Here is a 12,569-nt window from a genome sequence, read left to right as displayed (position 1 = left end):
ACGAAGATGTTTGTGGATGTTCCTTCTGCCCTATAAACCCAGACGATTTCACCATCCCAGCCCCGGCCCTTCTGGGCCCTGGAAGCAACCTCAGCGAGGCGCTCAGAGGTGGGGTTCACAGAGGGTGCACCTGCCCCTGCCACCTGTCAGCTCGTTTCCAACCTCAACCCAGTCTGGTCCTGAGCCAGTGCTCCTAGGTCAGAGCCCAGAAGAGAAACTGGCCAAACCGGTCCAGCTGCTTTTGTGGCCGCAGAACCAGGGAGGTGGGGATGTTCTAAGTGACTGACTAGTTTGGAGTCTACTCACCGAGTTTTAAGAGGTAGTGGGGCTATCAGGAGGCATAGTGGGAGTCTTAGTTGAACGTTTAAGTGCTGGGACCTCAGGATTTTTAGGAGAATTGGGACAACTTATTGATCAGTATCCCTGGCAGGTGCATAGAGCCAAAGGTCTGGAAGGCAGCCTGCCCAGGGTGAAGGGTTAGGGCAAGAGTGCATGCAACAGTGCCATTTACAGTGGGGACTTTTCTCCACCTTTGATCCTGTTTTCCCAGCCTCCTTGGCCAGATGTGTGAAGGGCTCAGTGGTTTCTGGAAGGCCCTTCCTCATTTAGAGGAGCCCAGAAGTGGGCAGCTTGGGAGCAGAGATGGGGAGAGGGAAGGAGGCCCAGGACAAGGGGCTTGGCTGTGAAGTCTAGGAAAGAAAACCGGGTCTAGGACTATCCAAGGCATAGTCCTCACAGGTCCAGACCCCCCTGCACTGAGGCTCTGACCCCACTGTCAGAAGCAAAGGCCCAGCTGGGTACCCCTAGGCCTGCTCAAGGTGAATGATTTTATTACTATAGAAGATGAAAGCATGAAAAGAGGCTGACAGACAGAGACTAAAGGAGAGGTAGAAATGCAGACCATTTGCTAAAGTTGGCATGAGAGGGAGAAAGGCCTGGAGGGGAGGGGACAGAGAGAGAGAGAGATGATATGATAGGAGGAAGGAAAAAAGATCTGCATGTCTTTCTTGGTCATTCTTGCTTTTTACTTTCTCCCTAGCACCCAAGACAGCATGTGCCCATGGTTCCAATGCAGAGATGGCATCTCCGGGAACCCCCTCCTCCATTTCTCACAAGAATTTCCTCATCCCCCTGCATTCCTATCCTGATGCCCAGACCCTTCCTCGGCTGTCAGGAGAGCCCCAGGGAGCAGGGATAATCTAAGACACCACCGTGTGGAGGCTGCTGATGTGTGTAGGTGGAAGGAACTCCCCCCACCCTCCCACTGCCCCTGGGGAAGGGCACCCTCCTCCCCCAGCAGCAGAGTAAAGAAGGAACAGAGTTTGTTGCCTTTGTGTTCCTGTTTCCCAGTGGCCATTCTGTCTCTCTCATATTTAAACACACACACACACACACACACATGCTAGGACCCTTGGGTAGTGAGCTACTTTTGCGGTGTTTATAATAGTGTTCCCCCACCTGCCACCCCCTCAGAGGCTACTGTGTGTTCACCACCTCTCCTGTCCTCTAAGCATGGTCAAACCTGCAAGGCAGGTATGTGGCACCCACCAGCTTGAGGCCAGGGCTTGACTCCCAGAGGTGCAGCTGGGCACCGGGGGCTGTGAGGTCAGCAGTAGGAGTGGACAGTAGGTTGGATGGCCTCTGTGGCCACCCCCTGGCCACACATGCCTGTCTGGGGGTGCAAGAGGTTCAGCCACCCCTTCATCTTCCAAGACAGGTGAGGCTGGTCCTTGGGGGAGGCTGTTCCTTGAATCCTGGGCTTGGTCTGAGCCCCACCTGTCCCCTCCCTCCTCCTGTCCATTCCCTCCCTCCACCCAGCTGCTCTTGGCCAGGTGATTTACTGCTCCTGTGCCAGGGCCACACACATGATCCCCTCAAGTCTTCCTATCCCACTCTAGAGGGGAAGGAACCAGATGCTCCCCGAATCTCTTGTTCCTCACCCCTGGCCCTCTGCCTTGGTTGGACGCCCTGCCTTTGGCCCTGCTATCCCTCCTGCTGGGGCTTCTGGCCCCCAGTCTCTCTGCACTAACCCTCTCTGCCATGTGCACCAAAGTCTTCCTGAACCATCCCCACCCCCTCCTCCAGAAAGCCCTCCAGTCTGTCATCTCTCATTGGTTGTGTCTTTCTCCTCGTCCCCTCCCCTGCTGTGAGCCTCTAGCTCATGGTGGAGCCTGGGCTCTCCAACAACATGAGGCCTTCCAGCTCTTCAGTGTGTCCCCCCAACAGGGGGCTCAAAACACTTACTAACCAGACCCCACGCAGACCTCTGGTCCCCTGCATCTAACCCAAGCCCTCATTCCTACCGTAGATTCTGAGCTCTGCTTGGGCCAGGAGGATTCCCTTGAAGACAAAAACTCTGTGTGCCCAGCACCAAGTCCAGAACTGCGCACCTAGTAGGTGCACAGTAGATGCTGGATTTAAGGGAGGGCCGATCCCTGCTTCTGCTCCCTGTGGAGCATCTGTCTGTGTGTGGAGGTGCTATGGCGACAGGAGACGCAGAAATGACAGCTAGACAGATAGGCCCCGCTGCCTCTGCCTGCAGATTACAGACTCAACGGCTCATCAAGGGCTGCTTTTCCAGCACTGCTTAGCACCACGTAGAGATTCCAACCCTGCCCCGTGTTCTGTCCCTAGTCCCCATGGCATGTTTGTCCACGTGCAAGCAAGGGCAGCATTTGGCGTCATGAGGGGTGCCGGGCAGGGCTGGTGGGAGATGTCGCTAGAGGGCGGTTTGGAGCTGGGCTGAGGAGACAAAGGGACAAGAGCCTTTTCAGAAGCAGCAGTCTTCAGAGAACAGGTCCAGGGAGCCTTAGGGGACTAGGGGGAGGCCTTGGTGGCAGCCTAGGGCTCCCTCCCCACCACTGCCCTGGTTCTTCTGCAGGAGTCGCTAGGCAAGGCAGAGGTGGCTGAGAACACCCGCATTCCTGCTCCTTCCATGGAATCCTGTCCCTCAATCCACATTCCAACCCTCCAGCTCCCTATGGACAGGGGTGGGGTGAGGCAGCCTGTGGTGTCCTTTCTCTCCAGATTGCTGGGCCCCAATGGCCTGACAGTGAATGCCACTGCCAGGCTCTGAAACTTGGGGCACAGGAATGGTGGGGCTCATGAGCATCCCTGTGGAAGGAGCACTGTCCCTAAAGCTGCCCGGGCAGAAGGCCTGGGATTGCGGCCGGCTCTGCCACTTCCTGGCTGGGTGACCTTGGGCAAGTCACACACCCTCTCTGGGCTTCTGTGTCCTCTTTACTGGACCATGATGGAGAATAAAGGAGGAAATGCCTGTGTGGTGAGGGCTTTCCCCCACCAAAAGCTTAATGAGTGGGACCTGCTGCTTTCATGGGTGGGGTCCCTCTCCCAGCCACTGCTGCCCACCCCACTCCTCCCTTCTGCGCTAAGCCTCACCATCACCCAAGACTCTCCTCCTCCATGAGGCCTTCTCTGATAAGCCATCACTCCTCCAGCTAAAGCAGGACTTCCCAAACCAGCTGTGGGGAGGGACCACGTGGCTTTCCCAATCCGTGGCAGACTGGCATGTGGCCCTGACTGTGCCGCCTGTACCACCTGATCCACCTGCCAGTCTGACAACATCTGAACTGGTCCAGACCCTGTTCAACAACGCGAGTCTATTGTCAACACGCTTGGATGTCACAGCAAGGACAAACTCACATCAAAGTTTCCAAATGCTCCCTCTCGATTTTTGTACTCGTTGCGTTGTAGACCAGGAACAGTTTGTGTTCGCGCCGGCAAACCTAATCGGTCAGACCAGTTCCAACCCCTCTGGTCCAAAGCCCTCCTTTGGGGCTAGAACTCACGGGCTGGCAGAGTCCCTGGTTCACCCCAGTAGACTCTCCTGCCACGCTCTTTGCACCTTGTTGTACCGATTCAGTGACGGAGCAGCTCTTCCTGACAGCCACGGCTGGGCTGACTGAAGAAGGAAAATCTCCTGGGCAGGGCAGGAGAGGAGACCCTCTGGTTTACTCAGAGCCCTTATGGACTGCAGGTTCTGGGGGGGAACCCTCCGCTTCCCCTCCCCCCCCTCCTGGTCCTCACTCATCAACCCGCACCTGTTGCCAAGTGTGGGGCAGGACTCACGACATTCAGTGGATCGCAGGGCCCCGGTGAGGCAAGGGAAGCCCTTCCTCTGTGGTGGGCTCACACAAAGCCCACAGGACTCAGCCCCACACTGGTTCTGTCCCTGTCCCCGGGCTCACCCAAGAAAAAGGAGCCTACCTTCTCTGGTGGTCCAGGACCTGGCTCTGCCTCCTGCCTCCAAGGTGCTGGCCCTGGGGACAGATGGCTTCAGAGCCTCCTGTTGGGGTGAGTTCGGGTCACTGACTCTGGGAAGGGGCTGCCATGTGAGCTGTCCCTGTGCTGCCCGGTCCCCCACTTTGGCTTCATCAGCAGGCAGGGCTTGCTGTACCTTCCTGCATCTTCCGGACACCACCCCCCAGGAGGGGGCTTGGAGGAGCTGACCAGGCAGTACCAGGACAGGCCAAAAGCAGCTGGCCAAGAGAGGCCACCCCCACCAGTCCCCTGCCTTCAGACTGAGGCCAGGAGGTGCGGGAATGACAGGCCCAAGGTCACACGGGGTATTTGCCAGACAGAGTGTGATCCAGAGCCTCTTCCTGTCTTGAAGCCTCTTCCCTCTTTCCCATTCCTTCTCCCACCCCCATGATGGGCAGGCAGGTGAATGTCTTCAGAGCTGGGAGGAAGCTTCGAGACCCACCAGCCCAGGGTTTTACAACCTCAGCACAATTAACGTTTGGGGCCAGATAATTCTCGGCTGTGGGGACTGTCCTGTGCATTTCAGGATGTTCAGCAGTACCCCTGGCCTCCACCCACTAAACACCAGTAGCACTCCCCCAGTTGCAGCAACCGAGAATATCTCCAGACATTGCAAACGTCCCCTGGCAACCACTGGGGTAGTTCTGTTATCCTCCATTCTGGTGATACTTCAGAATCACCTGGAGAGCATTAAAAATATAAGGACCCTTGAATTTCTCTCAGGCCTACTGAACCCTAATCTCTGGGGTGAGGCCTGAAAAACAGGGTTTTTTTTTATCTCCCAGATCAGACACCAAGCACTGTCTGGAAACTTCTGGTTTTGTCTAATTCACTTCTTTTTACAGGCAAAGAAGAAGAGGACAGAGCCATCGCCTATCTTATGGAAGATTACATGGTTATCTCTAATCTCTGCCCTAGATCTTCCTGCTGGGTGGGCTTGGTGTTCCAGACAGCCCCCTTTAAGTTTCTCATGGCCTTGGAAAACAGTCATTTCTCCAAGAAAAACAGCCTCAAGTCCTTTAGCCTTTTCTAATAAAATAGAACCTAATTTCCAGCCATCGGACAGTTTCACACCCCTCCTGGTCCTCTTCAAATCTCTTTTAAAATGCAGCTAGTTAAAGGAGATCCTTTTTTGGCTGGCACTGAAATCCCCCTCATCTTACACTTGTCAGAGAGTGGCTGAGCCGTGAGCACAGCTGATAGTGTCACCTGTATGGCTGGTGTCTCTGCAGCTGTCCTGACACCTTGGCTCTTTCTCCCACCTCCTCTGGGATGGTTTCCCAGTGTCTGGGAGCCACTCACAGCTTATGGCTACATGGCTCCCAGGGGCAGATTCTGGACCAGAGCCCCAGGCTGGGTTCCCCTCTCTGTGAGAACCAATCTCAGCCCTTCCTGAGTCCCACCCCCTGACAGGGTCCTACCGGTGTCTACCCCCCAACTCCCCCTGCAGCTGCCAGGGAGACAGGCTGCGCGGAAAACTGTATCCACGTGTCTTTTGGAGGATCCGTGCCTGGGAAGAGGAGGATGAGGGGGAGAGGAAGGCAGGACAGGCAAGGAAACAGGCCACCTGCCCCGGGGCAGGAACACAGCTCTGATCCCAGTCCCTCCAGTTACTGTGGTAACAGTCATCTCCATATGCATCAGCTGGTCATCTGTACAGTGGGAAGATAGCAAAGGCTCCAACTTCTTGGGGTTGAAGATTAAATGAGAAAATTCACAGGGTCTCTCCCTGTGCAAGCCTTCAGTAAAAGCTGGAGAAAGAAAGAAGGGAGGGAGAGAGGGAGGAAGGAAGGGAGGGAGGAAAAATGGAGGTTAGGGAAGACCAAGAAAGGTTGGGAGGTTAAGACAGGACAGAGAGGAACATGGATAGGAGAGAGGCAGAGAGGAAGGCACGAGCCACGATAATATGTCTTGAGTGAATCATACCAAGATGGGGAGAGAATGGATGCGTGAGAGGCAGAAAAGGAGGCGAGACAGGGATGGGAGGCTGGCAGTGCTCCAGGGCAGTGCCTCGCCCACCCCCACCCACCCCCTTGCCCAGCAAGCCCGCATCATGCATGCGCGCTCCACTTTTGCAGGTGGCAGCTGGCCCCTGGGAACAGGGTGGTGGTGGAAAGTGGGTGTGCATGTCCTGGGTGGGGAGGGGACCAGTCAGGGAGCACTTCTGGGCAGAAAGGCTAAGTTAGGAAGGAAGCAGCTTGCACAGAGTGGAGCAATCATGATCGCTACCATTGTGCTTCTGGCACATTCAGCCCCAGGCTGTTTTAAATACACCATGTTGCTGAATCTCTTCAAGAGCTTTGGGGTATAAATATTCCATCCCTATTAGCCCCATGTACAGATGGGGAAACTGGAGTTCAGTTAAGTGCTTTGCCTGAGGTCACACGGGTGGGAGGGGGCAGATGAAAGATTTCAACGTGGATCTCTCTCTGGCCCCAGAGCTGGAGGTCTGAATTTCTACTCTCCTGTGAGTCCTGGAGCCAGAGCATATTCAGACAAGGAAAGGAGTGTGGGGAGCACAATACCCTCCTCATTATACAGATGAAGAAACTAAGGCAGGAAGGAGGTCAGAGGAGTGACTTGTCCATGGTCACAGAGCAAGTGCATCTGAGTCAGAACAGGATCCCAGCTCTGCACAGCCACCCCAAAGTGCTCTTTGCTTCAGCACACCCTTCCGGAGCCCAAGGTGGGGGTCGATGCAGGAAGCAAGGACCAGGAGGAGGAGGGAGCTCCTGCCGGGCAGGAGGAAAAGAGAGAGAGGAAAGTAGGAAAAAGAAGTGAGTCCGTCCCTATATCCTGTGAGAATCGTTATGGGACTCCATGCATAAAGGTTGCAGAATATGAAAAGCCATCCAGTCATTTATTCACTCAACCAGGTATTCATTTATTCATTCAGCAAACATGTATGGGGCCTGCTCTGTGTCAGAAAAAAAATAGCCAAACACAGACCTTGCCCGTAGGGAGCTTATACCCCAAGCAGTGTATCTGGGACTGTGGAGGAACATGTGTAAATTCCAGGGCTGGGGTCTCATGGGCCCTCACTGCCCTTCGCTGCCCCTGGGGTGGGTGAACCAGGTGGTGTACTGGTTCCAGCCCTGCTGCAAGGCTGCACTGGGGAGGCAGAGGAGGAAAGTAGCAGGGGGCAGGGCCCGGAGGTGGGGGCACACCCTGAGCCCAGGCCCCAGTGAGAAGGCCTGGAGGTGGGGAACACTCAGGCCTGCCCCCTTCCCTTCACTGTAGACAGGAGATTTTCTTCTCCGTTTTGTCTTCTCTGTACAACAGCAGTTTAAGTTAATTAAATGTAACAATAAATTATTTCTCATTTGCCTGGAATAATCTTTCACTGCTTACCCACTTTTGCGGGAAGTGCAGGCTCTTTGCCTTGAGGTGAGGACAGGTTGTGGCTGTCACAGAAAGAGGCTGTGGGAGAAGGGCCTGGCCTGGGGCAGGATGGAGAGAAGAGGTTGCATGGGGGGCACCCCCTGAGGGTCTCTGCTGTGCTGTGCACAGCTTGCCATTCTAGCTGACCCCTCCCCCGGCACCTGTGCTGTGCAGAAACCATGCAGTTGCATGTGTGGCCCCGCCCTCCCCGGCATTCAATCAGCAGGTGATTACAGATATATCCCCTGTAGGCACAGACAGATTTTTGAAGAGTTGATTGCACACATATTTTATTTCTGCAAACCAGATCCTAGTTTTTAAATGCAACAAGGGAGCCAGCTTTGTAAAGAAATCTTGATTTATGGCCCCTCCTCTTTTTCCCATTTAGGGTTTCTTCTCTTGGCTTTGCTTTAAACAGGCTACACCTGAACACAGTGAGGAGCAAGGCAGTCAGAAGGGTCAGTTACTGGGGTTGTGGAGCCCAAGGACCCCAGGACCCAGGATCTCGGCCAGCAGGTGGTGGTGTGTGATGGGGGCCTTGTGTCTGGGAACACCAGGGAAGGCTGCAATCTTGGCCACACAGACTCAGGGGCCTCTGATGGGCCACAAGCCAGGGTCTGCCACAGTCTTTCAGGACAGGGAAGGCAAGGTTTCATCCCTAACCTACTGAACTGCCTCCTATAGGCTCTCACTTGCCCTCTTGGGGCCTCAGTTTCCATACCTGCAAACTGTGAAGTTGACAAGCTATGATAGTCTGCTGCTCAGAAATCCAGCTCGGTGTTCCTGGCCTACTGGATCTATCTCAGCCCAGTGTCTGAGCCACTCCACATGCAGCTGATCCCACCCCCGACAAACTCAGGACCCTCCCCTTGCCTGGAAGATCCTCTCTATTCTTCTGACAGGCAGTGTTCACTGGGCCCGTCCTCAAACTCAACTCCCGCAGGAAGCCTGCCCCACAGTCACATTGTGCTGCCCTGCCTGAAACTCCACAGGCCTCAGCTATGTCCGCCTTGTCTTGCCGTTGTCCTGTGTGTGTGTGTGTCCTGTGTGTGTGTCACCTCTTCTGAAGTCCTTTCCTTTTTTTTCAAACCATGCACTTAGTCCTGGACTCCTTAAATGTAGAATCCCAGTCCAGCAGGGGGGTTAGAGAGATCACTAAATCGGGTGGTTTTAAAAACAAAAACACAACTTTCCTTTTAAGCTGAAAAACCCCTTCCCAAAGGAAAGCTTACAGAGAAGGCAGAACAGCCTGACGGAGGGTGCGGAGAGGCCCGGGTCCTGCCTGCAGCCCCTCCCCCAGGGCCTGGGAGGGAACCTGCTCCTCTGGGCCAGCCCTCTCTGTCACCGAGGGAGATTCTGGAGGACTCTGGGGCCTAGAGTAGCCAAGTCATGATAACGATCCAGCTGACACTTGTAGGGGACTTTAAATTTCAGAAGCATCCCTCACTTCATCTCCTCCCAGGTGGTCCTCATCTCCATGATATGAGTAAGAAAAACCACTTTGTCCCTGCATCACAGCTGAAGAAGTTGAGTCCCAGATGGGCCAGGTGACTCGCCCAAAGTCACACAGTCAGTGGCAGAACGAGGCTCAGAACTCAGCAGGAGGGTGGAATCCCTCTAGAACTGCAGCTGTGGCTCTGTCAGAGGCCAGCTCAGTCCCTGGATCCTGGGGGCTCTCCCCAGCTGAGCATCAGAGCTAATGAAAGAGGAGGGAAGGCAGGCCCTCTTCTCCTTGTTCCTCTGGAACTTTTAGGACATGGGGACAGCCCCCGCTGCCTCTAGGCCACCCCTCCCTCCCTCCAGTGGCCCTTCAAGACCCTCCCCAAAAGGTTAATTACCAAATCATCCCATCAAAGGAAATTGCACTTTTGTGCCTTAAAGACTAAACTGAGCTTCAGCAACGTAGTTATTTATGGTCTCTAATAAGCATTTTCCGGGTGTGATTAACCTTTATACCGAAGTCACATTGGGAATTGGGGTGGCAGCTTTGATTTCTGCCACGCTCTATGCTGGCCCGGGGAGTGGGGGCGTGGGCAGCAGCTGGAGCAGGCAGCTGTCGAAGCCCAGCCCTCCCACCCCATCCCTCCACAGGCTCCTGCACCGCTGCCGTCTCCTCTGCCTGTCCCTCCTGTCAATGCCCTGTGCTGACTGGGGCCTGGCCAGGCCGGAGGGATCCTCCTCTCCTCTGTCATTCATCAACTTGCAAGACAGACATGGACCACCTGCTTACTGGGTCCTAGTTCCCCTTCAGCTTCTAAGAACTGTTCTGTGACTTTGGACACCTCAACAACACCAGCTTGAAAATGGGGAGCATGAGACCTGCCCCATCTGCTTTCTGCAGCATGGTGTCCCTTCCATGTCAGGGACCCAGTGGGTCCTGGGACAGGCATTGTATGTGATGCTCTAATGGAGCCGCACCACACCCAAGTCCTCAGACTTGACCTTCAAGGTTTGACTCTTTGGCGATTGGAGAGATTCATAGCTGAGGTGCAGGTTTTATTTGGGGCATTGGGGTTGCCAGGCTGGTGTAAGGAAGTGGGCATTAGCTACTGGGTGAACCTAGTGCTCTGCCAGCTTCAGATTCTCAGCACCATGTTGGTTTTTCTACTAGTTGGAAAATAGTAAATCCCATGAAGTCCTGAAAACTGTCAAAAATGGTTCTGGCCAGGCACAGGGGTGCACGCCTGTAGTCCCAGCTACTCAAATGCTCACACTGGGGGATCACTTGAGCCCAGGAGTTTTGGGCTGCAGATACCATTAGGTATCTACACTAAGTTTGGCATCAATATGATGACCTCCTGGGAGTGGGGGACCACCAGGTTGTCAAAGGAGGGTGAACCAGCTCAGATCAGAAACGGAGCAGGTCAAAACTCCCATGCTGATCAGTAGTGAGATTGCCTGTGAATAGCCACTGCACTCCAGCCTGGGCAACATAGTGAGTCCCCATCTCTTAAAAAAAAAAAAAAGGTTCTGAAAGGAGAGCCAGTGGCTGGGGCTGATGATGGAGTGAAGGAGCGAACGGAGGGTCCAAGAAAGTGGACATTCTTAGGCCAAAAGCACTTTGGTTTGATTTCAGAGAGGATGACAGGTCCAGTTTAGGAGGCCCAGGCCTCTGAGGTGACCCTGTTCACTATATGATCATAGTTCTCACCCTTTTGCGGGGGGCTAGACCTTGGTGAGAAGTGGAGGAAGCTATGAACCTTCCCCAGCAAAGTGGTTGTCAATACACACACCATTCTGCATCTAATTACAGGGTCTTCACACTGCCCGCGCCCCCTTATGTGTTCATGAACTCCAGAGTAAGTTTTAAGAGCAAACAAACAACATCCTTGAAACTTTGGGGGCCTGTTCCTGCCAGTGCAGCAATTGCTTGTTGCTGGGGATAGAAAACTAGTGAACAAGGAAGCGGAGATCAGTAGGTGGTGGAAGGAAATGCGCAGGAAAACTCTGGGCTCTTCCCGGAAGTGTGATTCAGCAGTAAACTGGACGCCTCTACAAACATTCTGCAGAGCAAGAGGTGGCGCCGGCACAGACTGCTATAGAGCCGAACTTTCCTGAGAGGAAAGGTTGGTTTGGGTATTTTAAGAAGCATTTTCTTTGCATAATGCGACATTGGCCCTCTGTTGGTAGAGAATGACTTTGTGAGCCATCAAGAACCAAGAAGGAGACTAAGGGTCAGAGCGATAGGCAGCTGAGAACAGACCAGCCCTCTGCCTGTGGCACTGGGTTTGGTTTTGTGATGAATCTGGATTTGCATTGCTTCTCTGTGGATCCCAACGTAGAGATGTGAGAATCAGAACTTCTGGTCCATGTATTTGCCATCTAATCAGAACCTTGGGCCATAAGTCTTTGTACTGAGGGTTTTCGTGCTTCGGCCCTAATCCAACACCTCTATCTGTGGCTTCATGAGCACAGGGTCCAGCACATGTACAGAGTGCTTTGGGGACAAGGGGCACATTGAAGGGGTAACTGAGTTGCTTTATTAGGAGGGTTGGGGAAGGTACTGCCAAGGGAAGGGGTCCTGGAACTGGTTTTTGAGGAATGCAGCGTTCAGCAGGTGAAGGTAGGGCAGGGGGAGGAGGCTGCGAAAACTGCACCAGCAAAGGTGTGAAGACACAGGAAGGGGTGGGGTGCGGGAGAGACGATTAGTCACTGGATGCAAAGAGAACATGATGTGCCTTCAAGGGGGATCTGAAAGACCCGAGCACAAAGCAGGGCTTAAGGGTTAGACGGATAATGGTGGAATGTCAGGCAGCAGGGCTTTTTTTGAATGGGTGTTTCCAGTTTCTCTAATTTGCCTGTGGTTGAGCTGGTCTGGGAACCCCTGTGTGTGTGTGTGTGTGTGTGTGTGTGTGTGTGTGTGTGTGTGTGTCTGTGTGTGTGTGTGTGTGTGTCTGTGTGTGTGTGTCTGTGTGTGTGTGTTGGGAGGTGGCACGGGCAGGGGTGAGGTGGGAAGCTTTGGAAGGGGCCTCTGGCCACAGCAGCCCCTCTGAGTGAGCTGAGCAGCTTTGTCATGAGGACATTTTGCTTTTTGCTTAGCCAGCAAGAGCCACTGGGCTGGCTTGGTGGCTTCCTTCTCTCTCCACTTCTGTGTTTTCATTTGGAAAATGAGGGTAAAGATATTTCTCCATCTCTCTGGAGACTGTGAGGTTTAATTACTGATTAATAAAGTGTTGGAAGGTCCTTGGGGCCAGAGAGATGAATGGGCTTGTTATAATCACTCCCAAGTCCCTGGAGCAAGTTAGCTAACCCCAGCGCCGTGTGCTGAGTGTACCGAGTGCCAAGCACAGGACAGGGGGTACAGGGCTGGGGTGTGCTTGGGAGCCTGGAGCTTGGTCCCATGAGAGCTGAGAGACCCCCTATGAGATGACAGAAGGAGTGCACCAGCGAGGGCATGGAGTACACAA

Source organism: Cynocephalus volans, chromosome 16, assembly GCF_027409185.1.
Source record: "Cynocephalus volans isolate mCynVol1 chromosome 16, mCynVol1.pri, whole genome shotgun sequence".
Classification (NCBI taxonomy): domain Eukaryota; kingdom Metazoa; phylum Chordata; class Mammalia; order Dermoptera; family Cynocephalidae; genus Cynocephalus; species Cynocephalus volans.
The sequence above is the reverse complement of the archived record's forward strand: the minus strand, read 5'-3'. Positions refer to the sequence as shown.